Source organism: Salvelinus fontinalis, unplaced genomic scaffold, assembly GCF_029448725.1.
Source record: "Salvelinus fontinalis isolate EN_2023a unplaced genomic scaffold, ASM2944872v1 scaffold_0984, whole genome shotgun sequence".
In the NCBI taxonomy this organism is placed as follows: Eukaryota; Metazoa; Chordata; class Actinopteri; order Salmoniformes; family Salmonidae; genus Salvelinus; species Salvelinus fontinalis.
The window spans coordinates 43,610-69,631 of NW_026601193.1; the positions used below are offsets into that span (position 1 = coordinate 43,610).

Genomic DNA, 26,022 nt, shown 5'->3' on the forward strand with positions numbered 1-26,022 from the left:
ATGGGAAACGAATATCCAACTAATCAGTGACAACTGTCTTGAGTTTGGCATTTGTGACAACAATGTCCTGGGATTTCCCACAAGCGCCTCACCTTCTAACCACTATTGCCTGGCTTGTGAGCGGTATAGAGCAGAATCTATTACATGTACGTGTTCGTGCGAGTCTCAGCTTCCCAAAGACAGGTCATACTAGTTTCTAGCTCTAACCATTCAGTCTCTACAGATGTTTTTGATAGAAGGGTTAACGCCCAACACTCCACATTTAGGGTTAGTACCAATGCTCCACTTATTTTCAAATGACCAACCCATGTGCTCCTCGTTAGTATAGTGGTGGGTATCCGCCTGTCACACGGGAGACCGGGGTTCAATTCCCCGACGGGGAGGAAGGACTATTTTGTTAGGGTGTACAATGTCACTGAGCCCACAAAGCAGAAAATATGCTTGGAATTTAAGCTTTATGATACGATTTCCAGCCTTTGGGGTCATCACTGCTTTGCAAGGCATTGGTTGTTCATTGGTAGATTTCTCGCCTGCCACGCGGGAGGCCCGGGTTCGATTCCCGGCCAATGCAGAAAGTTTTGAACATGTAATTTCGACAAGTATCCAAATCCCTGGGAAAGAAATCTCTGTTAGATTGCCAGGCTAACAGAAAACTCTGTTCTTGGTAGAATTCTCATCTGACTCTGGAAAAATCAGAGTATGCTTTCATTTACACTTTGGACATTTACACATTCTCAGTAAACTTTGGTGAATCCATTGTAGATTTCCAGTGTGAGGTGATTTACTTTGTGCAAGGTTTAAGTTGTTAAATGGGAAACGAATATCCAACTAATCAGTGACAACTGTCTTGAGTTTGGCATTTGTGACAACAATGTCCTGGGATTTCCCACAAGCGCCTCACCTTCTAACCACTATTGCCTGGCTTGTGAGCGGTATAGAGCAGAATCTATTACATGTACGTGTTCGTGCGAGTCTCAGCTTCCCAAAGACAGGTCATACTAGTTTCTAGCTCTAACCATTCAGTCTCTACAGATGTTTTTGATAGAAGGGTTAACGCCCAACACTCCACATTTAGGGTTAGTACCAATGCTCCACTTATTTTCAAATGACCAACCCATGTGCTCCTCGTTAGTATAGTGGTGGGTATCCGCCTGTCACACGGGAGACCGGGGTTCAATTCCCCGACGGGGAGGAAGGACTATTTTGTTAGGGTGTACAATGTCACTGACCCCACAAAGCAGAAAATATGCTTGGAATTTAAGCTTTATGATACGATTTCCAGCCTTTGGGGTTATCACTGTTTTGCAAGGCATTGGTTGTTCAGTGGTAGAATTCTCGCCTGCCACGCGGGAGGCCCGGGTTTGATTCCCGGCCAATGCAGAAAGTTTGAACATGCAATTTCGACAAGTATCCAAATCCCTGGGAAAGAAATCTCTGTTAGATTGCCAGGCTAACAGAAAACTCTGTTCTTGGTAGAATTCTCATCTGATTCTGGAAAAATCAGAGTTTGCTTTCATTTACACTTTGGACATTTACACATTCTCAGTAAACTTGGTGAATCCATTGTAGATTTCCAGTGTGAGGTGATTTACTTTGTGCAAGGTTTAAGTTGTTAAATGGGAAACGAATATCCAACTAGTCAGTGACAACTGTCTTGAGTTTGGCATTTGTGACAACAATGTCCAGGGATTTCCCACAAGCGCCTCACCTTCTAACCACTATTGCCTGGCTTGTGAGTGGTATAGAGCAGAATCTATTACATGTACGTGTTCGTGCGAGTCTCAGCTTTCCAAAGACGGGTCATACTAGTTTCTAGCTCTAACCATTCAGGCTCTACAGATGTTTTTGATAGAAGGGTTAACGCCCAACACTCCACATTTAGGGTTAGTACCAATGCTCCACTTATTTTCAAATGACCAACCCATGTGCTCCTCGTTAGTATAGTGGTGAGTATCCCCGCCTGTCACGCGGGAGACCGGGGTTCAATTCCCCGACGGTGAGGAAGGACTATTTTGTTAGGGTGTACAATGTCACTGAGCCCACAAAGCAGAAAATATGCTTGGAATTTAAGCTTTATGATACGATTTCCAGCCTTTGGGGTCATCACTGCTTTGCAAGGCATTGGTTGTTCAGTGGTAGAATTCTCGCCTGCCACGCGGGAGGCCCGGGTTCGATTCCCGGCCAATGCAGCAAGTTTTGAACATGTAATTTCGACAAGTATCCAAATCCCTGGGAAAGAAATCTCTGTTAGATTGCCAGGCTAACAGAAAACTCTGTTCTTGGTAGAATTCTCATCTGACTCTTGAAAAATCAGAGTTTGCTTTCATTTACACTTTGGACATTTACGCATTCTCAGTAGACTTTGGTGAATCCATTGTAGATTTCCAGTGTGAGGTGATTTACTTTGTGCAAGGTTTAACCTGTTGGGGATGGGGGCGCTGTTTAGACTATTTATGCTAATTTGGCTAATTTTTTAAACGGCTTCCCACAAAATCCTTGATCGTACAATATGCATATTATTATTATTATTGGATAGAAAACAGTCTATAGTTTCTATAGGAGTTGAAATTTTGTCTCTAAGTGGAACAGAGCCCATTCTACAGCAATTTCCCTGACATGGAGTCAGATTTGAGAAATGTTGGCCACTCTTCTGAAGTCAGTTATAAGGGCACTGTCGTTGCTATGACTATACGGACACTTCTTACGTCTTCCCCTGGATGCCTTTACGTGATGACGATTCCAACGGGGTCGATTGCGCGTTCACAGGCCCTACAAATGAAAAAACCCTGAAGCTAGTCATTCTTTGGGAGCTGCGTCATGAGCCTAGAGGACACCGGCGCGCACCTGTTCCAAGCGTTAGTTTAGCCTGTTATATTTCTCCGGTCATCTTTTCACTCGTTATAGGAGTTAAAAACATCATAAGGTAGTTAATTTAAAGCGTTTTATAGCAATTTATATCCGTTTAGTGCGATTTTGGGACATTTATTTTTGCAACGATGTGAAAAGTTGGGCACGCTTTTCAGTTCATCCCGAACGCAGTTGACATTTCCACATGGCAAGAGGACAGCTTTCCACCAAAAGACGATTTCTCCCAAGAAAGGATCCTTTGCCCAAGATACTGATGGAAGAACAGCTCAAGGTAGGACATTTTTATTATGATAAATCGTGTTTCTGTCGAAACATTTTAGTGGCTTAGGACGCCATGTTTTTTGACGTAGCTTCGCTTAGCGCAAACTGTATTGAAAAGTAAGGATAAATTAAAAAATGTAATAACGCAATTGTATTAAGAATTAAATTGTCTATCAATCCCTGTCCACCCTATATTTTTTAGTCACGTTTATGAGTATTTATGTATAAGAGTAGATCACTGTCTAAGTGGCGCAAGGACTTTTTCTTTACCAGCTTGTCTACATTTCACATTGTCTAACCATGATTTTGGTGGCTAAATATAAACATTTTCGATCAAACTGTATATGCATGTTGTAATGTGATGTTACAGGAGTGTCATCGGAAGAATTCTGAGAAGGTTAGTGAAAAAATTTATATCTTTTGGCGATGTTGACTTTTATCGCTCACTTTGGCTAGAATCAATGCTGGGCTGCTAATTGCTATGTGCTAAGCTAATATAACGATTTATTGTGTTTTCGCTGTAAGACACTTAGAAAATCTGAAATATTGTCTGTATTCACAGGATCTGTGTCTTTCGATTCGTGTATGCTGTGTATTTTTACGAAATGTTTGATGATTAGTAGTTAGGTAAACACGTTGCTCATTGTAATTATTCTAGTCCATTTGTGATGGTGGGTGCAATTGTAAACTATGCCATCTACCTGAAATATGCACTTTTTTCTAACAAAACCTATCCCATACCATAAATATGTTATCAGACTGTCATCTAATGAGTTTTTTTGTTGGTTAGGGGCTATAAATATCTTAGTTTAGCCGAATTGGTGATGGCTACTGGTGTTGGTGGACAAATAAAAGATGGTGGATTATGCTAATGTGTTTTTAGGTAATAGATGTACATCTTTAAATATTGTGTCTTCCCTGTAAAACATTTTAAAAATCGGAAATGTTGACTGGATTCACAAGATCTGTGTCTTTCATTAGCTGTATTGGACTTTAATGTGTGAAAGTTAAATATTTAAAAAAAATATTTTTTTTGAATTTCGCGGCACTGGTTTTTCAGTGGGGGGGGGGGGGTGTGCCGCTAGCGCCACGCTGATCCTAGACAGGTTAAGTTGTTAAATGGGAAACGAATATCCAACTAGTCAGTGACAACTGTCTTGAGTTTGGCATTTGTGACAACAATGTCCTGGGATTTCCCACAAGCGCCTCACCTTCTAACCACTATTGCCTGGCTTGTGAGCGGTATAGAGCAGAATCTATTACATGTACGTGTTCGTGCGAGTCACAGCTTCCCAAAGACGGGTCATACTAGTTTCTAGCTCTAACCATTCAGTCTCTACAGATGTTTTTGATAGAAGGGTTAACGCCCAACACTCCACATTTAGGGTTAGTACCAATGCTCCACTTCTTTTCAAATGACCAACCCATGTGCTCCTCGTTAGTATAGTGGTGGGTATCCCCGCCTGTCACGCGGGAGACCGGGGTTCAATTCCCCGACGGGGAGGAAGGACTATTTTGTTAGGGTGTACAATGTCACTGAGCCCACAAAGCAGAAAATATGCTTGGAATTTAAGCTTTATGATACGATTTCCAGCCTTTGGGGTTATCACTGTTTTGCAAGGCATTGGTTGTACAGTGGTAGAATTCTCGCCTGCCACGCGGGAGGCCCGGGTTCGATTCCCGGCCAATGCAGAAAGTTTGAACATGCAATTTCGACAAGTATCCAAATCCCTGGGAAAGAAATCTCTGTTAGATTGCAAGGCTAACAGAAAACTCTGTTCTTGGTAGAATTCTCATCTGACTCTGGAAAAATCAGAGTATGCTTTCATTTACACTTTGGACATTTACACATTCTCAGTAAACTTTGGTGAATCCATTGTAGATTTCCAGTGTGAGGTGATTTACTTTGTGCAAGGTTTAAGTTGTTAAATGGGAAACGAATATCCAACTAGTCAGTGACAACTGTCTTGAGTTTGGCATTTGTGACAACAATGTCCAGGGATATCCCACAAGCGCCTCACCTTCTAACCACTATTGCCTGGCTTGTGAGCGGTATAGAGCAGAATCTATTACATGTACGTGTTCGTGCGAGTCTCAGCTTTCCAAAGACGGGTCATACTAGTTTCTAGCTCTAACCATTCAGGCTCTACAGATGTTTTTGATAGAAGGGTTAACGCCCAACACTCCACATTTAGGATTAGTACCAATGCTCCACTTATTTTCAAATGACCAACCCATGTGCTCCTCGTTAGTTTAGTGGTGGGTATCCGCCTGTCACGAGGGAGACCGGGGTTCAATTCCCCGACGGGGAGGAAGGACTATTTTGTTAGGGTGTACAATGTCACTGAGCCCACAAAGCAGAAAATATGCTTGGAATTTAAGCTTTATGATACGATTTCCAGCCTTTGGGGTTATCACTGTTTTGCAAGGCATTGGTTGTTCAGTGGTAGAATTCTCGCCTGCCACGCGGGAGGCCCGGGTTCGATTCCCGGCCAATGCAGAAAGTTTGAACATGCAATTTCGACAAGTATCCAAATCCCTGGGAAAGAAATCTCTGTTAGATTGCCAGGCTAACAGAAAACTCTGTTCTTGGTAGAATTCTCATCTGACTCTGGAAAAATCAGAGTATGCTTTCATTTACACTTTGGACATTTACACATTCTCAGTAAACTTTGGTGAATCCATTGTAGATTTCCAGTGTGAGGTGATTTACTTTGTGCAAGGTTTAAGTTGTTAAATGGGAAACGAATATCCAACTAGTCAGTGACAACTGTCTTGAGTTTGGCATTTGTGACAACAATGTCCTGGGATTTCCCACAAGCGCCTCACCTTCTAACCACTATTGCCTGGCTTGTGAGCGGTATAGAGCAGAATCTATTACATGTACGTGTTCGTGCGAGTCTCAGCTTCCCAAAGACGGGTCATACTAGTTTCTAGCTCTAACCATTCAGTCTCTACAGATGTTTTTGATAGAAGGGTTAACGCCCAACACTCCACATTTAGGGTTAGTACCAATGCTCCACTTATTTTCAAATGACCAACCCATGTGCTCCTCTTTAGTATAGTGGTGGGTATCCGCCTGTCACGCGGGAGACCGGGGTTCAATTCCCCGACGGGGAGGAAGGACTATTTTGTTAGGGTGTACAATGTCACTGAGCCCACAAAGCAGAAAATATGCTTGGAATTTAAGCTTTATGATACGATTTCCAGCCTTTGGGGTTATCACTGTTTTGCAAGGCATTGGTTGTTCAGTGGTAGAATTCTCGCCTGCCACGCGGGAGGCCCGGGTTCGATTCCCGGCCAATGCAGAAAGTTTGAACATGCAATTTCGACAAGTATCCAAATCCCTGGGAAAGAAATCTCTGTTAGATTGCCAGGCTAACAGAAAACTCTGTTCTTGGTAGAATTCTCATCTGACTCTGGAAAAATCAGAGTATGCTTTCATTTACACTTTGGACATTTACACATTCTCAGTAAACTTTGGTGAATCCATTGTAGATTTCCAGTGTGAGGTGATTTACTTTGTGCAAGGTTTAAGTTGTTAAATGGGAAACGAATATCCAACTAGTCAGTGACAACTGTCTTGAGTTTGGCATTTGTGACAACAATGTCCTGGGATTTCCCACAAGCGCCTCACCTTCTAACCGCTATTGCCTGGCTTGTGAGCGGTATAGAGCAGAATCGATTACATGTACGTGTTTGTGCGAGTCTCAGCTTTCCAGAGACGGGTCATACTAGTTTCTAGCTCTAACCATTCAGTCTCTACAGATGTTTTTGATAGAAGGGTTAACGCCCAACACTCCACATTTAGGGTTAGTACCAATGCTCCACTTATTTTCAAATGGCCAACCCATGTGCTCCTCGTTAGTATAGTGGTGAGTATCCCCGCCTGTCACGCGGGAGACCGGGGTTCAATTCCCCAACGGGAACGAAGGACTATTTTGTTAGGGTGTACAATGTCACTGAGCCCACAAAGCAGAAAATATGCTTGGAATTTAAGCTTTATGATACGATTTCCAGCCTTTGGGGTCATCACTGCTTTGCAAGGCATTGGTTGTTCAGTGGTAGATTTCTCGCCTGCCACGCGGGAGGCCCGGGTTCGATTCCCGGCCAATGCAGAAAGTTTTGAACATGTAATTTCGACAAGTATCCAAATCCCTGGGAAAGAAATCTCTGTTAGATTGCCAGGCTAACAGAAAACTCTGTTCTTGGTAGAATTCTCATCTGACTCTGGAAAAATCAGAGTATGCTTTCATTTACACTTTGGACATTTACACATTCTCAGTAAACTTTGGTGAATCCATTGTAGATTTCCAGTGTGAGGTGATTTACTTTGTGCAAGGTTTAAGTTGTTAAATGGGAAACGAATATCCAACTAGTCAGTGACAACTGTCTTGAGTTTGGCATTTGTGACAACAATGTCCTGGGATTTCCCACAAGCGCCTCACCTTCTAACCACTATTGCCTGGCTTGTGAGCGGTATAGAGCAGAATCTATTACATGTACGTGTTCGTGCGAGTCTCAGCTTCCCAAAGACGGGTCATACTAGTTTCTAGCTCTAACCATTCAGTCTCTACAGATGTTTTTGATAGAAGGGTTAACGCCCAACACTCCACATTTAGGGTTAGTACCAATGCTCCACTTATTTTCAAATGACCAACCCATGTGCTCCTCGTTAGTATAGTGGTGGGTATCCGCCTGTCACGCGGGAGACCGGGGTTCAATTCCCCGACGGGGAGGAAGGACTATTTTGTTAGGGTGTACAATGTCACTGAGCCCACAAAGCAGAAAATATGCTTGGAATTTAAGCTTTATGATACGATTTCCAGCCTTTGGGGTTATCACTGTTTTGCAAGGCATTGGTTGTTCAGTGGTAGAATTCTCGCCTGCCACGCGGGAGGCCCGGGTTCGATTCCCGGCCAATGCAGAAAGTTTGAACATGCAATTTCGACAAGTATCCAAATCCCTGGGAAAGAAATCTCTGTTAGATTGCCAGGCTAACAGAAAACTCTGTTCTTGGTAGAATTCTCATCTGACTCTGGAAAAATCAGAGTATGCTTTCATTTACACTTTGGACATTTACACATTCTCAGTAAACTTTGGTGAATCCATTGTAGATTTCCAGTGTGAGGTGATTTACTTTGTGCAAGGTTTAAGTTGTTAAATGGGAAACGAATATCCAACTAGTCAGTGACAACTGTCTTGAGTTTGGCATTTGTGACAACAATGTCCTGGGATTTCCCACAAGCGCCTCACCTTCTAACCGCTATTGCCTGGCTTGTGAGCGGTATAGAGCAGAATCGATTACATGTACGTGTTCGTGCGAGTCTCAGCTTTCCAGAGACGGGTCATACTAGTTTCTAGCTCTAACCATTCAGTCTCTACAGATGTTTTTGATAGAAGGGTTAACGCCCAACACTCCACATTTAGGGTTAGTACCAATGCTCCACTTATTTTCAAATGGCCAACCCATGTGCTCCTCGTTAGTATAGTGGTGAGTATCCCCGCCTGTCACGCGGGAGACCGGGGTTCAATTCCCCAACGGGGAGGAAGGACTATTTTGTTAGGGTGTACAATGTCACTGAGCCCACAAAGCAGAAAATATGCTTGGAATTTAAGCTTTATGATACGATTTCCAGCCTTTGGGGTCATCACTGCTTTGCAAGGCATTGGTTGTTCAGTGGTAGATTTCTCGCCTGCCACGCGGGAGGCCCGGGTTCGATTCCCGGCCAATGCAGAAAGTTTTGAACATGTAATTTCGACAAGTATCCAAATCCCTGGGAAAGAAATCTCTGTTAGATTGCCAGGCTAACAGAAAACTCTGTTCTTGGTAGAATTCTCATCTGACTCTGGAAAAATCAGAGTATGCTTTCATTTACACTTTGGACATTTACACATTCTCAGTAAACTTTGGTGAATCCATTGTAGATTTCCAGTGTGAGGTGATTTACTTTGTGCAAGGTTTAAGTTGTTAAATGGGAAACGAATATCCAACTAGTCAGTGACAACTGTCTTGAGTTTGGCATTTGTGACAACAATGTCCTGGGATTTCCCACAAGCGCCTCACCTTCTAACCACTATTGCCTGGCTTGTGAGCGGTATAGAGCAGAATCTATTACATGTACGTGTTCGTGCGAGTCTCAGCTTCCCAAAGACGGGTCATACTAGTTTCTAGCTCTAACCATTCAGTCTCTACAGATGTTTTTGATAGAAGGGTTAACGCCCAACACTCCACATTTAGGGTTAGTACCAATGCTCCACTTATTTTCAAATGGCCAACCCATGTGCTCCTCGTTAGTATAGTGGTGAGTATCCCCGCCTGTCACGCGGGAGACCGGGGTTCAATTCCCCGACGGGGAGGAAGGACTATTTTGTTAGGGTGTACAATGTCACTGAGCCCACAAAGCAGAAAATATGCTTGGAATTTAAGCTTTATGATACGATTTCCAGCCTTTGGGGTCATCACTGCTTTGCAAGGCATTGGTTGTTCAGTGGTAGATTTCTAGCCTGCCACGCGGGAGGCCCGGGTTCGATTCCCGGCCAATGCAGAAAGTTTGAACATGCAATTTCGACAAGTATCCAAATCCCTGGGAAAGAAATCTCTGTTAGATTGCCAGGCTAACAGAAAACTCTGTTCTTGGTAGAATTCTCATCTGACTCTGGAAAAATCAGAGTATGCTTTCATTTACACTTTGGACATTTACACATTCTCAGTAAACTTTGGTGAATCCATTGTAGATTTCCAGTGTGAGGTGATTTACTTTGTGCAAGGTTTAAGTTGTTAAATGGGAAACGAATATCCAACTAGTCAGTGACAACTGTCTTGAGTTTGGCATTTGTGACAACAATGTCCAGGGATTTCCCACAAGCGCCTCACCTTCTAACCACTATTGCCTGGCTTGTGAGCGGTATAGAGCAGAATCTATTACATGTACGTGTTCGTGCGAGTCTCAGCTTTCCAAAGACGGGTCATACTAGTTTCTAGCTCTAACCATTCAGGCTCTACAGATGTTTTTGATAGAAGGGTTAACGCCCAACACTCCACATTTAGGGTTAGTACCAATGCTCCACTTATTTTCAAATGGCCAACCCATGTGCTCCTCGTTAGTATAGTGGTGAGTATCCCCGCCTGTCACGCGGGAGACCGGGGTTCAATTCCCCGACGGGGAGGAAGGACTGTTTTGTTAGGGTGTACAATGTCACTGAGCCCACAAAGCAGAAAATATGCTTGGAATTTAAGCTTTATGATACGATTTCCAGCTTTTGGGGTCATCACTGCTTTGCAAGGAATTGGTTGTTCAGTGGTAGAATTCTCGCCTGCCACGCGGGAGGCCTGGGTTCGATTCCCGGCCAATGCAGCAAAGTCTTGAACATGTAATTTCGACAAGTATCCAAATCCCTGGGAAAGAAATCTCTGTTAGATTGCCAGGCTAACAGAAAACTCTGGTCTTGGTAGAATTCTCATCTGTCTCTTGAAAAATCAGAGTTTGCTTTCATTTACACTTTGGACATTTACGCATTCTCAGTAGACTTTGGTGAATCCATTGTAGATTTCCAGTGTGAGGTGATTTACTTTGTGCAAGGTTTAAGTTGTTAAATGGGAAACGAATATCCAACTAGTCAGTGACAACTGTCTTGAGTTTGGCATTTGTGACAACAATGTCCTGGGATTTCCCACAAGCGCCTCACCTTCTAACCACTATTGCCTGGCTTGTGAGCGGTATAGAGCAGAATCTATTACATGTACGTGTTCGTGCGAGTCTCAGCTTCCCAAAGACGGGTCATACTAGTTTCTAGCTCTAACCATTCAGTCTCTACAGATGTTTTTGATAGAAGGGTTAACGCCCAACACTCCACATTTAGGGTTAGTACCAATGCTCCACTTATTTTCAAATGACCAACCCATGTGCTCCTCGTTAGTATAGTGGTGGGTATCCGCCTGTCACGCGGGAGACCGGGGTTCAATTCCCCGACGGGGAGGAAGGACTATTTTGTTAGGGTGTACAATGTCACTGAGCCCACAAAGCAGAAAATATGCTTGGAATTTAAGCTTTATGATACGATTTCCAGCCTTTGGGGTCATCACTGCTTTGCAAGGCATTGGTTGTTCAGTGGTAGATTTCTCGCCTGCCACGCGGGAGGCCCGGGTTCGATTCCCGGCCAATGCAGAAAGTTTTGAACATGTAATTTCGACAAGTATCCAAATCCCTGGGAAAGAAATCTCTGTTAGATTGCCAGGCTAACAGAAAACTCTGTTCTTGGTAGAATTCTCATCTGACTCTGGAAAAATCAGAGTATGCTTTCATTTACACTTTGGACATTTACACATTCTCAGTAAACTTTGGTGAATCCATTGTAGATTTCCAGTGTGAGGTGATTTACTTTGTGCAAGGTTTAAGTTGTTAAATGGGAAACGAATATCCAACTAGTCAGTGACAACTGTCTTGAGTTTGGCATTTGTGACAACAATGTCCTGGGATTTCCCACAAGCGCCTCACCTTCTAACCACTATTGCCTGGCTTGTGAGCGGTATAGAGCAGAATCTATTACATGTACGTGTTCGTGCGAGTCTCAGCTTCCCAAAGACGGGTCATACTAGTTTCTAGCTCTAACCATTCAGTCTCTACAGATGTTTTTGATAGAAGGGTTAACGCCCAACACTCCACATTTAGGGTTAGTACCAATGCTCCACTTATTTTCAAATGGCCAACCCATGTGCTCCTCGTTAGTATAGTGGTGAGTATCCCCGCCTGTCACGCGGGAGACCGGGGTTCAATTCCCCGACGGGGAGGAAGGACTATTTTGTTAGGGTGTACAATGTCACTGAGCCCACAAAGCAGAAAATATGCTTGGAATTTAAGCTTTATGATACGATTTCCAGCCTTTGGGGTTATCACTGTTTTGCAAGGCATTGGTTGTTCAGTGGTAGAATTCTCGCCTGCCACGCGGGAGGCCCGGGTTCGATTCCCGGCCAATGCAGAAAGTTTGAACATGCAATTTCGACAAGTATCCAAATCCCTGGGAAAGAAATCTCTGTTAGATTGCCAGGCTAACAGAAAACTCTGTTCTTGGTAGAATTCTCATCTGACTCTGGAAAAATCAGAGTATGCTTTCATTTACACTTTGGACATTTACACATTCTCAGTAAACTTTGGTGAATCCATTGTAGATTTCCAGTGTGAGGTGATTTACTTTGTGCAAGGTTTAAGTTGTTAAATGGGAAACGAATATCCAACTAGTCAGTGACAACTGTCTTGAGTTTGGCATTTGTGACAACAATGTCCAGGGATTTCCCACAAGCGCCTCACCTTCTAACCACTATTGCCTGGCTTGTGAGCGGTATAGAGCAGAATCTATTACATGTACGTGTTCGTGCGAGTCTCAGCTTCCCAAAGACGGGTCATACTAGTTTCTAGCTCTAACCATTCAGTCTCTACAGATGTTTTTGATAGAAGGGTTAACGCCCAACACTCCACATTTAGGGTTAGTACCAATGCTCCACTTATTTTCAAATGACCAACCCATGTGCTCCTCGTTAGTATAGTGGTGGGTATCCCGCCTGTCACGCGGGAGACCGGGGTTCAATTCCCCGACGGGGAGGAAGGACTATTTTGTTAGGGTGTACAATGTCACTGAGCCCACAAAGCAGAAAATATGCTTGGAATTTAAGCTTTATGATACGATTTCCAGCCTTTGGGGTTATCACTGTTTTGCAAGGCATTGGTTGTTCAGTGGTAGAATTCTCGCCTGCCACGCGGGAGGCCCGGGTTCGATTCCCGGCCAATGCAGAAAGTTTGAACATGCAATTTCGACAAGTATCCAAATCCCTGGGAAAGAAATCTCAGTTAGATTGCCAGGCTAACAGAAAACTCTGTTCTTGGTAGAATTCTCATCTGACTCTGGAAAAATCAGAGTATGCTTTCATTTACACTTTGGACATTTACACATTCTCAGTAAACTTTGGTGAATCCATTGTAGATTTCCAGTGTGAGGTGATTTACTTTGTGCAAGGTTTAAGTTGTTAAATGGGAAACGAATATCCAACTAGTCAGTGACAACTGTCTTGAGTTTGGCATTTGTGACAACAATGTCCTGGGATTTCCCACAAGCGCCTCACCTTCTAACCACTATTGCCTGGCTTGTGAGCGGTATAGAGCAGAATCTATTACATGTACGTGTTCGTGCGAGTCTCAGCTTTCCAAAGACGGGTCATACTAGTTTCTAGCTCTAACCATTCAGGCTCTACAGATGTTTTTGATAGAAGGGTTAACGCCCAACACTCCACATTTAGGGTTAGTACCAATGCTCCACTTATTTTCAAATGGCCAACCCATGTGCTCCTCGTTAGTATAGTGGTGAGTATCCCCGCCTGTCACGCGGGAGACCGGGGTTCAATTCCCCGACGGGGAGGAAGGACTGTTTTGTTAGGGTGTACAATGTCACTGAGCCCACAAAGCAGAAAATATGCTTGGAATTTAAGCTTTATGATACGATTTCCAGCTTTTGGGGTCATCACTGCTTTGCAAGGAATTGGTTGTTCAGTGGTAGAATTCTCGCCTGCCACGCGGGAGGCCCGGGTTCGATTCCCGGCCAATGCAGAAAGTTTGAACATGCAATTTCGACAAGTATCCAAATCCCTGGGAAAGAAATCTCTGTTAGATTGCCAGGCTAACAGAAAACTCTGTTCTTGGTAGAATTCTCATCTGACTCTGGAAAAATCAGAGTATGCTTTCATTTACACTTTGGACATTTACACATTCTCAGTAAACTTTGGTGAATCCATTGTAGATTTCCAGTGTGAGGTGATTTACTTTGTGCAAGGTTTAAGTTGTTAAATGGGAAACGAATATCCAACTAGTCAGTGACAACTGTCTTGAGTTTGGCATTTGTGACAACAATGTCCAGGGATTTCCCACAAGCGCCTCACCTTCTAACCACTATTGCCTGGCTTGTGAGCGGTATAGAGCAGAATCTATTACATGTACGTGTTCGTGCGAGTCTCAGCTTCCCAAAGACGGGTCATACTAGTTTCTAGCTCTAACCATTCAGTCTCTACAGATGTTTTTGATAGAAGGGTTAACGCCCAACACTCCACATTTAGGGTTAGTACCAATGCTCCACTTATTTTCAAATGACCAACCCATGTGCTCCTCGTTAGTATAGTGGTGGGTATCCGCCTGTCACGCGGGAGACCGGGGTTCAATTCCCCGACGGGGAGGAAGGACTATTTTGTTAGGGTGTACAATGTCACTGAGCCCACAAAGCAGAAAATATGCTTGGAATTTAAGCTTTATGATACGATTTCCAGCCTTTGGGGTTATCACTGTTTTGCAAGGCATTGGTTGTTCAGTGGTAGAATTCTCGCCTGCCACGCGGGAGGCCCGGGTTCGATTCCCGGCCAATGCAGAAAGTTTGAACATGCAATTTCGACAAGTATCCAAATCCCTGGGAAAGAAATCTCTGTTAGATTGCCAGGCTAACAGAAAACTCTGTTCTTGGTAGAATTCTCATCTGACTCTGGAAAAATCAGAGTATGCTTTCATTTACACTTTGGACATTTACACATTCTCAGTAAACTTTGGTGAATCCATTGTAGATTTCCAGTGTGAGGTGATTTACTTTGTGCAAGGTTTAAGTTGTTAAATGGGAAACGAATATCCAACTAGTCAGTGACAACTGTCTTGAGTTTGGCATTTGTGACAACAATGTCCAGGGATTTCCCACAAGCGCCTCACCTTCTAACCACTATTGCCTGGCTTGTGAGCGGTATAGAGCAGAATCTATTACATGTACGTGTTCGTGCGAGTCTCAGCTTTCCAAAGACGGGTCATACTAGTTTCTAGCTCTAACCATTCAGGCTCTACAGATGTTTTTGATAGAAGGGTTAACGCCCAACACTCCACATTTAGGGTTAGTACCAATGCTCCACTTATTTTCAAATGGCCAACCCATGTGCTCCTCGTTAGTATAGTGGTGAGTATCCCCGCCTGTCACGCGGGAGACCGGGGTTCAATTCCCCGACGGGGAGGAAGGACTGTTTTGTTAGGGTGTACAATGTCACTGAGCCCACAAAGCAGAAAATATGCTTGGAATTTAAGCTTTATGATACGATTTCCAGCTTTTGGGGTCATCACTGCTTTGCAAGGAATTGGTTGTTCAGTGGTAGAATTCTCGCCTGCCACGCGGGAGGCCCGGGTTCGATTCCCGGCCAATGCAGAAAGTTTGAACATGCAATTTCGACAAGTATCCAAATCCCTGGGAAAGAAATCTCTGTTAGATTGCCAGGCTAACAGAAAACTCTGTTCTTGGTAGAATTCTCATCTGACTCTGGAAAAATCAGAGTATGCTTTCATTTACACTTTGGACATTTACACATTCTCAGTAAACTTTGGTGAATCCATTGTAGATTTCCAGTGTGAGGTGATTTACTTTGTGCAAGGTTTAAGTTGTTAAATGGGAAACGAATATCCAACTAGTCAGTGACAACTGTCTTGAGTTTGGCATTTGTGACAACAATGTCCAGGGATTTCCCACAAGCGCCTCACCTTCTAACCACTATTGCCTGGCTTGTGAGCGGTATAGAGCAGAATCTATTACATGTACGTGTTCGTGCGAGTCTCAGCTTCCCAAAGACGGGTCATACTAGTTTCTAGCTCTAACCATTCAGTCTCTACAGATGTTTTTGATAGAAGGGTTAACGCCCAACACTCCACATTTAGGGTTAGTACCAATGCTCCACTTATTTTCAAATGACCAACCCATGTGCTCCTCGTTAGTATAGTGGTGGGTATCCGCCTGTCACGCGGGAGACCGGGGTTCAATTCCCCGACGGGGAGGAAGGACTATTTTGTTAGGGTGTACAATGTCACTGAGCCCACAAAGCAGAAAATATGCTTGGAATTTAAGCTTTATGATACGATTTCCAGCCTTTGGGGTTATCACTGTTTTGCAAGGCATTGGTTGTTCAGTGGTAGAATTCTCGCCTGCCACGCGGGAGGCCCGGGTTCGATTCCCGGCCAATGCAGAAAGTTTGAACATGCAATTTCGACAAGTATCCAAATCCCTGGGAAAGAAATCTCTGTTAGATTGCCAGGCTAACAGAAAACTCTGTTCTTGGTAGAATTCTCATCTGACTCTGGAAAAATCAGAGTATGCTTTCATTTACACTTTGGACATTTACACATTCTCAGTAAACTTTGGTGAATCCATTGTAGATTTCCAGTGTGAGGTGATTTACTTTGTGCAAGGTTTAAGTTGTTAAATGGGAAACGAATATCCAACTAGTCAGTGACAACTGTCTTGAGTTTGGCATTTGTGACAACAATGTCCAGGGATTTCCCACAAGCGCCTCACCTTCTAACCACTATTGCCTGGCTTGTGAGCGGTATAGAGCAGAATCTATTACATGTACGTGTTCGTGCGAGTCTCAGCTTTCCAAAGACGGGTCATACTAGTTTCTAGCTCTAACCATTCAGTCTCTACAGATGTTTTTGATAGAAGGGTTAACGCCCAACACTCCACATTTAGGGTTAGTACCAATGCTCCACTTATTTTCAAATGGCCAACCCATGTGCTCCTCGTTAGTATAGTGGTGAGTATCCCCGCCTGTCACGCGGGAGACCGGGGTTCAATTCCCCGACGGGGAGGAAGGACTGTTTTGTTAGGGTGTACAATGTCACTGAGCCCACAAAGCAGAAAATATGCTTGGAATTTAAGCTTTATGATACGATTTCCAGCTTTTGGGGTCATCACTGCTTTGCAAGGAATTGGTTGTTCAGTGGTAGAATTCTCGCCTGCCACGCGGGAGGCCTGGGTTCGATTCCCGGCCAACGCAGCAAATCTTGAACATGTAATTTCGACAAGTTTCCAAATCCCTGGAAAGAAATCTCTGTTAGATTGCCAGGCTAACAGAAAATTCTGGTCTTGGTAGAATTCTCATCTGTCTCTTGAAAAATCAGAGTTTGCTTTCATTTACACTTTGGACATTTACGCATTCTCAGTAGACTTTGGTGAATCCATTGTAGATTTCCAGTGTGAGGTGATTTACTTTGTGCAAGGTTTAAGTTGTTAAATGGGAAACGAATATCCAACTAGTCAGTGACAACTGTCTTGAGTTTGGCATTTGTGACAACAATGTCCTGGGATTTCCCACAAGCGCCTCACCTTCTAACCACTATTGCCTGGCTTGTGAGCGGTATAGAGCAGAATCTATTACATGTACGTGTTCGTGCGAGTCTCAGCTTCCCAAAGACGGGTCATACTAGTTTCTAGCTCTAACCATTCAGTCTCTACAGATGTTTTTGATAGAAGGGTTAACGCCCAACACTCCACATTTAGGGTTAGTAACAATGCTCCACTTATTTTCAAATGACCAACCCATGTGCTCCTCGTTAGTATAGTGGTGGGTATCCGCCTGTCACGCGGGAGACCGGGGTTCAATTCCCCGACGGGGAGGAAGGACTATTTTGTTAGGGTGTACAATGTCACTGAGCCCACAAAGCAGAAAATATGCTTGGAATTTAAGCTTTATGATACGATTTCCAGCCTTTGGGGTTATCACTGTTTTGCAAAGCATTGGTTGTTCAGTGGTAGAATTCTCGCCTGCCACGCGGGAGGCCCGGGTTCGATTCCCGGCCAATGCAGAAAGTTTGAACATGCAATTTCGACAAGTATCCAAATCCCTGGGAAAGAAATCTCTGTTAGATTGCCAGGCTAACAGAAAACTCTGTTCTTGGTAGAATTCTCATCTGACTCTGGAAAAATCAGAGTATGCTTTCATTTACACTTTGGACATTTACACATTCTCAGTAAACTTTGGTGAATCCATTGTAGATTTCCAGTGTGAGGTGATTTACTTTGTGCAAGGTTTAAGTTGTTAAATGGGAAACGAATATCCAACTAGTCAGTGACAACTGTCTTGAGTTTGGCATTTGTGACAACAATGTCCTGGGATTTCCCACAAGCGCCTCACCTTCTAACCACTATTGCCTGGCTTGTGAGCGGTATAGAGCAGAATCTATTACATGTACGTGTTCGTGCGAGTCTCAGCTTCCCAAAGACGGGTCATACTAGTTTCTAGCTCTAACCATTCAGTCTCTACAGATGTTTTTGATAGAAGGGTTAACGCCCAACACTCCACATTTAGGGTTAGTACCAATGCTCCACTTATTTTCAAATGGCCAACCCATGTGCTCCTCGTTAGTATAGTGGTGAGTATCCCCGCCTGTCACGCGGGAGACCGGGGTTCAATTCCCCGACGGGGAGGAAGGACTGTTTTGTTAGGGTGTACAATGTCACTGAGCCCACAAAGCAGAAAATATGCTTGGAATTTAAGCTTTATGATACGATTTCCAGCTTTTGGGGTCATCACTGCTTTGCAAGGAATTGGTTGTTCAGTGGTAGAATTCTCGCCTGCCACGCGGGAGGCCCTGGTTCGATTCCCGGCCAATGCAGCAAATCTTGAACATGTAATTTCGACAAGTATCCAAATCCCTGGAAAGAAATCTCTGTTAGATTGCCAGGCTAACAGAAAATTCTGGTCTTGGTAGAATTCTCATCTGTCTCTTGAAAAATCAGAGTTTGCTTTCATTTACACTTTGGACATTTACGCATTCTCAGTAGACTTTGGTGAATCCATTGTAGATTTCCAGTGTGAGGTGATTTACTTTGTGCAAGGTTTAAGTTGTTAAATGGGAAACGAATATCCAACTAGTCAGTGACAACTGTCTTGAGTTTGGCATTTGTGACAACAATGTCCTGGGATTTCCCACAAGCGCCTCACCTTCTAACCACTATTGCCTGGCTTGTGAGCGGTATAGAGCAGAATCTATTACATGTACGTGTTCGTGCGAGTCTCAGCTTCCCAAAGACGGGTCATACTAGTTTCTAGCTCTAACCATTCAGTCTCTACAGATGTTTTTGATAGAAGGGTTAACGCCCAACACTCCACATTTAGGGTTAGTAACAATGCTCCACTTATTTTCAAATGGCCAACCCATGTGCTCCTCGTTAGTATAGTGGTGGGTATCCGCCTGTCACGCGGGAGACCGGGGTTCAATTCCCCGACGGGGAGGAAGGACTATTTTGTTAGGGTGTACAATGTCACTGAGCCCACAAAGCAGAAAATATGCTTGGAATTTAAGCTTTATGATACGATTTCCAGCCTTTGGGGTTATCACTGTTTTGCAAAGCATTGGTTGTTCAGTGGTAGAATTCTCGCCTGCCACGCGGGAGGCCCGGGTTCGATTCCCGGCCAATGCAGAAAGTTTGAACATGCAATTTCGACAAGTATCCAAATCCCTGGGAAAGAAATCTCTGTTAGATTGCCAGGCTAACAGAAAACTCTGTTCTTGGTAGAATTCTCATCTGACTCTGGAAAAATCAGAGTATGCTTTCATTTACACTTTGGACATTTACACATTCTCAGTAAACTTTGGTGAATCCATTGTAGATTTCCAGTGTGAGGTGATTTACTTTGTGCAAGGTTTAAGTTGTTAAATGGGAAACGAATATCCAACTAGTCAGTGACAACTGTCTTGAGTTTGGCATTTGTGACAACAATGTCCAGGGATTTCCCACAAGCGCCTCACCTTCTAACCACTATTGCCTGGCTTGTGAGCGGTATAGAGCAGAATCTATTACATGTACGTGTTCGTGCGAGTCTCAGCTTTCCAAAGACGGGTCATACTAGTTTCTAGCTCTAACCATTCAGGCTCTACAGATGTTTTTGATAGAAGGGTTAACGCCCAACACTCCACATTTAGGGTTAGTACCAATGCTCCACTTATTTTCAAATGGCCAACCCATGTGCTCCTCGTTAGTATAGTGGTGAGTATCCCCGCCTGTCACGCGGGAGACCGGGGTTCAATTCCCCGACGGGGAGGAAGGACTGTTTTGTTAGGGTGTACAATGTCACTGAGCCCACAAAGCAGAAAATATGCTTGGAATTTAAGCTTTATGATACGATTTCCAGCTTTTGGGGTCATCACTGCTTTGCAAGGAATTGGTTGTTCAGTGGTAGAATTCTCGCCTGCCACGCGGGAGGCCTGGGTTCGATTCCCGGCCAATGCAGCAAATCTTGAACATGTAATTTCGACAAGTATCCAAATCCCTGGAAAGAAATCTCTGTTAGATTGCCAGGCTAACAGAAAATTCTGGTCTTGGTAGAATTCTCATCTGTCTCTTGAAAAATCAGAGTTTGCTTTCATTTACACTTTGGACATTTACGCATTCTCAGTAGACTTTGGTGAATCCATTGTAGATTTCCAGTGTGAGGTGATTTACTTTGTGCAAGGTTTAAGTTGTTAAATGGGAAACGAATATCCAACTAGTCAGTGACAACTGTCTTGAGTTTGGCATTTGTGACAACAATGTCCTGGGATTTCCCACAAGCGCCTCACCTTCTAACCACTATTGCCTGGCTTGTGAGCGGTATAGAGCAGAATCTATTACATGTACGTGTTCGTGCGAGTCTCAGCTTCCCAAAGACGGGTCATACTAGTTTCTAGCTCTAACCATTCAGTCTCTACAGATGTTTTTGATAGAAGGGTTAACGCCCAACACTCCACATTTAGGGTTAGTACCAATGCTCCACTTATTTTCAAATGGCCAACCCATGTGCTCCTCGTTAGTATAGTGGTGGGTATCCGCCTGTCACGCGGGAGACCGGGGTTCAATTCCCCGACGGGGAGGAAGGACTATTTTGTTAGGGTGTACAATGTCACTGAGCCCACAAAGCAGAAAATATGCTTGGAATTTAAGCTTTATGATACGATTTCCAGCCTTTGGGGTTATCACTGTTTTGCAAGGCATTGGTTGTTCAGTGGTAGAATTCTCGCCTGCCACGCGGGAGGCCCGGGTTCGATTCCCGGCCAATGCAGAAAGTTTGAACATGCAATTTCGACAAGTATCCAAATCCCTGGGAAAGAAATCTCTGTTAGATTGCCAGGCTAACAGAAAACTCTGTTCTTGGTAGAATTCTCATCTGACTCTGGAAAAATCAGAGTATGCTTTCATTTACACTTTGGACATTTACACATTCTCAGTAAACTTTGGTGAATCCATTGTAGATTTCCAGTGTGAGGTGATTTACTTTGTGCAAGGTTTAAGTTGTTAAATGGGAAACGAATATCCAACTAGTCAGTGACAACTGTCTTGAGTTTGGCATTTGTGACAACAATGTCCTGGGATTTCCCACAAGCGCCTCACCTTCTAACCACTATTGCCTGGCTTGTGAGCGGTATAGAGCAGAATCTATTACATGTACGTGTTCGTGCGAGTCTCAGCTTTCCAAAGACGGGTCATACTAGTTTCTAGCTCTAACCATTCAGGCTCTACAGATGTTTTTGATAGAAGGGTTAACGCCCAACACTCCACATTTAGGGTTAGTACCAATGCTCCACTTATTTTCAAATGGCCAACCCATGTGCTCCTCGTTAGTATAGTGGTGAGTATCCCCGCCTGTCACGCGGGAGACCGGGGTTCAATTCCCCGACGGGGAGGAAGGACTATTTTGTTAGGGTGTACAATGTCACTGAGCCCACAAAGCAGAAAATATGCTTGGAATTTAAGCTTTATGATACGATTTCCAGCCTTTGGGGTCATCACTGCTTTGCAAGGCATTGGTTGTTCAGTGGTAGATTTCTCGCCTGCCACGCGGGAGGCCCGGGTTCGATTCCCGGCCAATGCAGAAAGTTTTGAACATGTAATTTCGACAAGTATCCAAATCCCTGGGAAAGAAATCTCTGTTAGATTGCCAGGCTAACAGAAAACTCTGTTCTTGGTAGAATTCTCATCTGACTCTGGAAAAATCAGAGTATGCTTTCATTTACACTTTGGACATTTACACATTCTCAGTAAACTTTGGTGAATCCATTGTAGATTTCCAGTGTGAGGTGATTTACTTTGTGCAAGGTTTAAGTTGTTAAATGGGAAACGAATATCCAACTAGTCAGTGACAACTGTCTTGAGTTTGGCATTTGTGACAACAATGTCCTGGGATTTCCCACAAGCGCCTCACCTTCTAACCACTATTGCCTGGCTTGTGAGCGGTATAGAGCAGAATCTATTACATGTACGTGTTCGTGCGAGTCTCAGCTTCCCAAAGACGGGTCATACTAGTTTCTAGCTCTAACCATTCAGTCTCTACAGATGTTTTTGATAGAAGGGTTAACGCCCAACACTCCACATTTAGGGTTAGTACCAATGCTCCACTTATTTTCAAATGACCAACCCATGTGCTCCTCGTTAGTATAGTGGTGGGTATCCGCCTGTCACGCGGGAGACCGGGGTTCAATTCCCCGACGGGGAGGAAGGACTATTTTGTTAGGGTGTACAATGTCACTGAGCCCACAAAGCAGAAAATATGCTTGGAATTTAAGCTTTATGATACGATTTCCAGCCTTTGGGGTTATCACTGTTTTGCAAGGCATTGGTTGTTCAGTGGTAGAATTCTCGCCTGCCACGCGGGAGGCCCGGGTTCGATTCCCGGCCAATGCAGAAAGTTTGAACATGCAATTTCGACAAGTATCCAAATCCCTGGGAAAGAAATCTCTGTTAGATTGCCAGGCTAACAGAAAACTCTGTTCTTGGTAGAATTCTCATCTGACTCTGGAAAAATCAGAGTATGCTTTCATTTACACTTTGGACATTTACACATTCTCAGTAAACTTTGGTGAATCCATTGTAGATTTCCAGTGTGAGGTGATTTACTTTGTGCAAGGTTTAAGTTGTTAAATGGGAAACGAATATCCAACTAGTCAGTGACAACTGTCTTGAGTTTGGCATTTGTGACAACAATGTCCAGGGATTTCCCACAAGCGCCTCACCTTCTAACCACTATTGCCTGGCTTGTGAGCGGTATAGAGCAGAATCTATTACATGTACGTGTTCGTGCGAGTCTCAGCTTCCCAAAGACGGGTCATACTAGTTTCTAGCTCTAACCATTCAGTCTCTACAGATGTTTTTGATAGAAGGGTTAACGCCCAACACTCCACATTTAGGGTTAGTACCAATGCTCCACTTATTTTCAAATGGCCAACCCATGTGCTCCTCGTTAGTATAGTGGTGAGTATCCCCGCCTGTCACGCGGGAGACCGGGGTTCAATTCCCCGACGGGGAGGAAGGACTATTTTGTTAGGGTGTACAATGTCACTGAGCCCACAAAGCAGAAAATATGCTTGGAATTTAAGCTTTATGATACGATTTCCAGCCTTTGGGGTCATCACTGCTTTGCAAGGCATTGGTTGTTCAGTGGTAGATTTCTCGCCTGCCACGCGGGAGGCCCGGGTTCGATTCCCGGCCAATGCAGAAAGTTTTGAACATGTAATTTCGACAAGTATCCAAATCCCTGGGAAAGAAATCTCTGTTAGATTGCCAGGCTAACAGAAAACTCTGTTCTTGGTAGAATTCTCATCTGACTCTGGAAAAATCAGAGTATGCTTTCATTTACACTTTGGACATTTACACATTCTCAGTAAACTTTGGTGAATCCATTGTAGATTTCCAGTGTGAGGTGATTTACTTTGTGCAAGGTTTAAGTTGTTAAATGGGAAACGAATATCCAACTAGTCAGTGACAACTGTCTTGAGTTTGGCATTTGTGACAACAATGTCCTGGGATTTCCCACAAGCGCCTCACCTTCTAACCACTATTGCCTGGCTTGTGAGCGGTATAGAGCAGAATCTATTACATGTACGTGTTCGTGCGAGTCTCAGCTTCCCAAAGACGGGTCATACTAGTTTCTAGCTCTAACCATTCAGTCTCTACAGATGTTTTTGATAGAAGGGTTAACGCCCAACACTCCACATTTAGGGTTAGTACCAATGCTCCACTTATTTTCAAATGGCCAACCCATGTGCTCCTCGTTAGTATAGTGGTGAGTTACCCCGCCTGTCACGCGGGAGACCGGGGTTCAATTCCCCGACGGTGAGGAAGGACTATTTTGTTAGGGTGTACAATGTCACTGAGCCCACAAAGCAGAAAATATGCTTGGAATTTAAGCTTTATGATACGATTTCCAGCCTTTGGGGTCATCACTGCTTTGCAAGGCATTGGTTGTTCAGTGGTAGATTTCTCGCCTGCCACGCGGGAGGCCCGGGTTCGATTCCCGGCCAATGCAGAAAGTTTTGAACATGTAATTTCGACAAGTATCCAAATCCCTGGGAAAGAAATCTCTGTTAGATTGCCAGGCTAACAGAAAACTCTGTTCTTGGTAGAATTCTCATCTGACTCTGGAAAAATCAGAGTATGCTTTCATTTACACTTTGGACATTTACACATTCTCAGTAAACTTTGGTGAATCCATTGTAGATTTCCAGTGTGAGGTGATTTACTTTGTGCAAGGTTTAAGTTGTTAAATGGGAAACGAATATCCAACTAGTCAGTGACAACTGTCTTGAGTTTGGCATTTGTGACAACAATGTCCTGGGATTTCCCACAAGCGCCTCACCTTCTAACCACTATTGCCTGGCTTGTGAGCGGTATAGAGCAGAATCTATTACATGTACGTGTTCGTGCGAGTCTCAGCTTCCCAAAGACGGGTCATACTAGTTTCTAGCTCTAACCATTCAGTCTCTACAGATGTTTTTGATAGAAGGGTTAACGCCCAACACTCCACATTTAGGGTTAGTACCAATGCTCCACTTATTTTCAAATGACCAACCCATGTGCTCCTCGTTAGTATAGTGGTGGGTATCCCGCCTGTCACGCGGGAGACCGGGGTTCAATTCCCCGACGGGGAGGAAGGACTATTTTGTTAGGGTGTACAATGTCACTGAGCCCACAAAGCAGAAAATATGCTTGGAATTTAAGCTTTATGATACGATTTCCAGCCTTTGGGGTTATCACTGTTTTGCAAGGCATTGGTTGTTCAGTGGTAGAATTCTCGCCTGCCACGCGGGAGGCCCGGGTTCGATTCCCGGCCAATGCAGAAAGTTTGAACATGCAATTTCGACAAGTATCCAAATCCCTGGGAAAGAAATCTCTGTTAGATTGCCAGGCTAACAGAAAACTCTGTTCTTGGTAGAATTCTCATCTGACTCTGGAAAAATCAGAGTATGCTTTCATTTACACTTTGGACATTTACACATTCTCAGTAAACTTTGGTGAATCCATTGTAGATTTCCAGTGTGAGGTGATTTACTTTGTGCAAGGTTTAAGTTGTTAAATGGGAAACGAATATCCAACTAGTCAGTGACAACTGTCTTGAGTTTGGCATTTGTGACAACAATGTCCAGGGATTTCCCACAAGCGCCTCACCTTCTAACCACTATTGCCTGGCTTGTGAGCGGTATAGAGCAGAATCTATTACATGTACGTGTTCGTGCGAGTCTCAGCTTCCCAAAGACGGGTCATACTAGTTTCTAGCTCTAACCATTCAGTCTCTACAGATGTTTTTGATAGAAGGGTTAACGCCCAACACTCCACATTTAGGGTTAGTACCAATGCTCCACTTATTTTCAAATGACCAACCCATGTGCTCCTCGTTAGTATAGTGGTGGGTATCCGCCTGTCACGCGGGAGACCGGGGTTCAATTCCCCGACGGGGAGGAAGGACTATTTTGTTAGGGTGTACAATGTCACTGAGCCCACAAAGCAGAAAATATGCTTGGAATTTAAGCTTTATGATACGATTTCCAGCCTTTGGGGTTATCACTGTTTTGCAAGGCATTGGTTGTTCAGTGGTAGAATTCTCGCCTGCCACGCGGGAGGCCCGGGTTCGATTCCCGGCCAATGCAGAAAGTTTGAACATGCAATTTCGACAAGTATCCAAATCCCTGGGAAAGAAATCTCTGTTAGATTGCCAGGCTAACAGAAAACTCTGTTCTTGGTAGAATTCTCATCTGACTCTGGAAAAATCAGAGTATGCTTTCATTTACACTTTGGACATTTACA

The 26,022-nt window shown here is 43.8% G+C and overlaps 41 non-coding genes across 41 annotated transcripts; all 41 read left to right on the top strand.

Annotated features, from left to right (window-relative positions):
• Positions 1 to 500: 500 nt before the first annotated feature.
• Positions 501 to 571, top strand: trnag-gcc (transfer RNA glycine (anticodon GCC)). The gene has a single exon. It is a non-coding gene; the product is annotated as a tRNA-Gly (tRNA).
• A 738-nt stretch (positions 572 to 1,309) lies between these two features.
• Positions 1,310 to 1,380, top strand: trnag-gcc (transfer RNA glycine (anticodon GCC)). Its single transcript has one exon. It is a non-coding gene; the product is annotated as a tRNA-Gly (tRNA).
• A 549-nt stretch (positions 1,381 to 1,929) lies between these two features.
• Positions 1,930 to 2,001, top strand: trnad-guc (transfer RNA aspartic acid (anticodon GUC)). Its single transcript has one exon. It is a non-coding gene; the product is annotated as a tRNA-Asp (tRNA).
• Positions 2,002 to 2,118: 117 nt separating this feature from the next.
• On the top strand, positions 2,119 to 2,189 carry trnag-gcc (transfer RNA glycine (anticodon GCC)). The gene has a single exon. It is a non-coding gene; the product is annotated as a tRNA-Gly (tRNA).
• Positions 2,190 to 4,561: 2,372 nt separating this feature from the next.
• On the top strand, positions 4,562 to 4,633 carry trnad-guc (transfer RNA aspartic acid (anticodon GUC)). Its single transcript has one exon. It is a non-coding gene; the product is annotated as a tRNA-Asp (tRNA).
• A 117-nt stretch (positions 4,634 to 4,750) lies between these two features.
• trnag-gcc (transfer RNA glycine (anticodon GCC)) lies at positions 4,751 to 4,821 on the top strand. The gene has a single exon. It is a non-coding gene; the product is annotated as a tRNA-Gly (tRNA).
• A 737-nt stretch (positions 4,822 to 5,558) lies between these two features.
• trnag-gcc (transfer RNA glycine (anticodon GCC)) lies at positions 5,559 to 5,629 on the top strand. The gene has a single exon. It is a non-coding gene; the product is annotated as a tRNA-Gly (tRNA).
• Positions 5,630 to 6,366: 737 nt separating this feature from the next.
• On the top strand, positions 6,367 to 6,437 carry trnag-gcc (transfer RNA glycine (anticodon GCC)). The gene has a single exon. It is a non-coding gene; the product is annotated as a tRNA-Gly (tRNA).
• Positions 6,438 to 7,176: 739 nt separating this feature from the next.
• Positions 7,177 to 7,247, top strand: trnag-gcc (transfer RNA glycine (anticodon GCC)). The gene has a single exon. It is a non-coding gene; the product is annotated as a tRNA-Gly (tRNA).
• Positions 7,248 to 7,985: 738 nt separating this feature from the next.
• On the top strand, positions 7,986 to 8,056 carry trnag-gcc (transfer RNA glycine (anticodon GCC)). Its single transcript has one exon. It is a non-coding gene; the product is annotated as a tRNA-Gly (tRNA).
• A 550-nt stretch (positions 8,057 to 8,606) lies between these two features.
• trnad-guc (transfer RNA aspartic acid (anticodon GUC)) lies at positions 8,607 to 8,678 on the top strand. Its single transcript has one exon. It is a non-coding gene; the product is annotated as a tRNA-Asp (tRNA).
• A 117-nt stretch (positions 8,679 to 8,795) lies between these two features.
• Positions 8,796 to 8,866, top strand: trnag-gcc (transfer RNA glycine (anticodon GCC)). The gene has a single exon. It is a non-coding gene; the product is annotated as a tRNA-Gly (tRNA).
• Positions 8,867 to 9,417: 551 nt separating this feature from the next.
• Positions 9,418 to 9,489, top strand: trnad-guc (transfer RNA aspartic acid (anticodon GUC)). Its single transcript has one exon. It is a non-coding gene; the product is annotated as a tRNA-Asp (tRNA).
• A 117-nt stretch (positions 9,490 to 9,606) lies between these two features.
• trnag-gcc (transfer RNA glycine (anticodon GCC)) lies at positions 9,607 to 9,677 on the top strand. The gene has a single exon. It is a non-coding gene; the product is annotated as a tRNA-Gly (tRNA).
• A 550-nt stretch (positions 9,678 to 10,227) lies between these two features.
• Positions 10,228 to 10,299, top strand: trnad-guc (transfer RNA aspartic acid (anticodon GUC)). The gene has a single exon. It is a non-coding gene; the product is annotated as a tRNA-Asp (tRNA).
• A 117-nt stretch (positions 10,300 to 10,416) lies between these two features.
• On the top strand, positions 10,417 to 10,487 carry trnag-gcc (transfer RNA glycine (anticodon GCC)). Its single transcript has one exon. It is a non-coding gene; the product is annotated as a tRNA-Gly (tRNA).
• A 739-nt stretch (positions 10,488 to 11,226) lies between these two features.
• On the top strand, positions 11,227 to 11,297 carry trnag-gcc (transfer RNA glycine (anticodon GCC)). The gene has a single exon. It is a non-coding gene; the product is annotated as a tRNA-Gly (tRNA).
• Positions 11,298 to 11,848: 551 nt separating this feature from the next.
• On the top strand, positions 11,849 to 11,920 carry trnad-guc (transfer RNA aspartic acid (anticodon GUC)). The gene has a single exon. It is a non-coding gene; the product is annotated as a tRNA-Asp (tRNA).
• A 117-nt stretch (positions 11,921 to 12,037) lies between these two features.
• On the top strand, positions 12,038 to 12,108 carry trnag-gcc (transfer RNA glycine (anticodon GCC)). The gene has a single exon. It is a non-coding gene; the product is annotated as a tRNA-Gly (tRNA).
• A 738-nt stretch (positions 12,109 to 12,846) lies between these two features.
• trnag-gcc (transfer RNA glycine (anticodon GCC)) lies at positions 12,847 to 12,917 on the top strand. Its single transcript has one exon. It is a non-coding gene; the product is annotated as a tRNA-Gly (tRNA).
• Positions 12,918 to 13,467: 550 nt separating this feature from the next.
• Positions 13,468 to 13,539, top strand: trnad-guc (transfer RNA aspartic acid (anticodon GUC)). The gene has a single exon. It is a non-coding gene; the product is annotated as a tRNA-Asp (tRNA).
• Positions 13,540 to 13,656: 117 nt separating this feature from the next.
• trnag-gcc (transfer RNA glycine (anticodon GCC)) lies at positions 13,657 to 13,727 on the top strand. Its single transcript has one exon. It is a non-coding gene; the product is annotated as a tRNA-Gly (tRNA).
• A 737-nt stretch (positions 13,728 to 14,464) lies between these two features.
• trnag-gcc (transfer RNA glycine (anticodon GCC)) lies at positions 14,465 to 14,535 on the top strand. Its single transcript has one exon. It is a non-coding gene; the product is annotated as a tRNA-Gly (tRNA).
• Positions 14,536 to 15,085: 550 nt separating this feature from the next.
• Positions 15,086 to 15,157, top strand: trnad-guc (transfer RNA aspartic acid (anticodon GUC)). Its single transcript has one exon. It is a non-coding gene; the product is annotated as a tRNA-Asp (tRNA).
• A 117-nt stretch (positions 15,158 to 15,274) lies between these two features.
• On the top strand, positions 15,275 to 15,345 carry trnag-gcc (transfer RNA glycine (anticodon GCC)). The gene has a single exon. It is a non-coding gene; the product is annotated as a tRNA-Gly (tRNA).
• A 737-nt stretch (positions 15,346 to 16,082) lies between these two features.
• trnag-gcc (transfer RNA glycine (anticodon GCC)) lies at positions 16,083 to 16,153 on the top strand. The gene has a single exon. It is a non-coding gene; the product is annotated as a tRNA-Gly (tRNA).
• A 550-nt stretch (positions 16,154 to 16,703) lies between these two features.
• On the top strand, positions 16,704 to 16,775 carry trnad-guc (transfer RNA aspartic acid (anticodon GUC)). The gene has a single exon. It is a non-coding gene; the product is annotated as a tRNA-Asp (tRNA).
• A 925-nt stretch (positions 16,776 to 17,700) lies between these two features.
• trnag-gcc (transfer RNA glycine (anticodon GCC)) lies at positions 17,701 to 17,771 on the top strand. Its single transcript has one exon. It is a non-coding gene; the product is annotated as a tRNA-Gly (tRNA).
• Positions 17,772 to 18,321: 550 nt separating this feature from the next.
• Positions 18,322 to 18,393, top strand: trnad-guc (transfer RNA aspartic acid (anticodon GUC)). Its single transcript has one exon. It is a non-coding gene; the product is annotated as a tRNA-Asp (tRNA).
• A 925-nt stretch (positions 18,394 to 19,318) lies between these two features.
• trnag-gcc (transfer RNA glycine (anticodon GCC)) lies at positions 19,319 to 19,389 on the top strand. Its single transcript has one exon. It is a non-coding gene; the product is annotated as a tRNA-Gly (tRNA).
• Positions 19,390 to 19,939: 550 nt separating this feature from the next.
• Positions 19,940 to 20,011, top strand: trnad-guc (transfer RNA aspartic acid (anticodon GUC)). The gene has a single exon. It is a non-coding gene; the product is annotated as a tRNA-Asp (tRNA).
• Positions 20,012 to 20,128: 117 nt separating this feature from the next.
• On the top strand, positions 20,129 to 20,199 carry trnag-gcc (transfer RNA glycine (anticodon GCC)). The gene has a single exon. It is a non-coding gene; the product is annotated as a tRNA-Gly (tRNA).
• Positions 20,200 to 20,936: 737 nt separating this feature from the next.
• Positions 20,937 to 21,007, top strand: trnag-gcc (transfer RNA glycine (anticodon GCC)). The gene has a single exon. It is a non-coding gene; the product is annotated as a tRNA-Gly (tRNA).
• A 550-nt stretch (positions 21,008 to 21,557) lies between these two features.
• trnad-guc (transfer RNA aspartic acid (anticodon GUC)) lies at positions 21,558 to 21,629 on the top strand. The gene has a single exon. It is a non-coding gene; the product is annotated as a tRNA-Asp (tRNA).
• Positions 21,630 to 21,746: 117 nt separating this feature from the next.
• Positions 21,747 to 21,817, top strand: trnag-gcc (transfer RNA glycine (anticodon GCC)). Its single transcript has one exon. It is a non-coding gene; the product is annotated as a tRNA-Gly (tRNA).
• A 738-nt stretch (positions 21,818 to 22,555) lies between these two features.
• On the top strand, positions 22,556 to 22,626 carry trnag-gcc (transfer RNA glycine (anticodon GCC)). The gene has a single exon. It is a non-coding gene; the product is annotated as a tRNA-Gly (tRNA).
• Positions 22,627 to 23,176: 550 nt separating this feature from the next.
• trnad-guc (transfer RNA aspartic acid (anticodon GUC)) lies at positions 23,177 to 23,248 on the top strand. Its single transcript has one exon. It is a non-coding gene; the product is annotated as a tRNA-Asp (tRNA).
• A 117-nt stretch (positions 23,249 to 23,365) lies between these two features.
• Positions 23,366 to 23,436, top strand: trnag-gcc (transfer RNA glycine (anticodon GCC)). The gene has a single exon. It is a non-coding gene; the product is annotated as a tRNA-Gly (tRNA).
• Positions 23,437 to 24,176: 740 nt separating this feature from the next.
• Positions 24,177 to 24,247, top strand: trnag-gcc (transfer RNA glycine (anticodon GCC)). Its single transcript has one exon. It is a non-coding gene; the product is annotated as a tRNA-Gly (tRNA).
• Positions 24,248 to 24,986: 739 nt separating this feature from the next.
• Positions 24,987 to 25,057, top strand: trnag-gcc (transfer RNA glycine (anticodon GCC)). Its single transcript has one exon. It is a non-coding gene; the product is annotated as a tRNA-Gly (tRNA).
• A 737-nt stretch (positions 25,058 to 25,794) lies between these two features.
• trnag-gcc (transfer RNA glycine (anticodon GCC)) lies at positions 25,795 to 25,865 on the top strand. Its single transcript has one exon. It is a non-coding gene; the product is annotated as a tRNA-Gly (tRNA).
• The last annotated feature ends 157 nt before the right edge of the window (positions 25,866 to 26,022 follow it).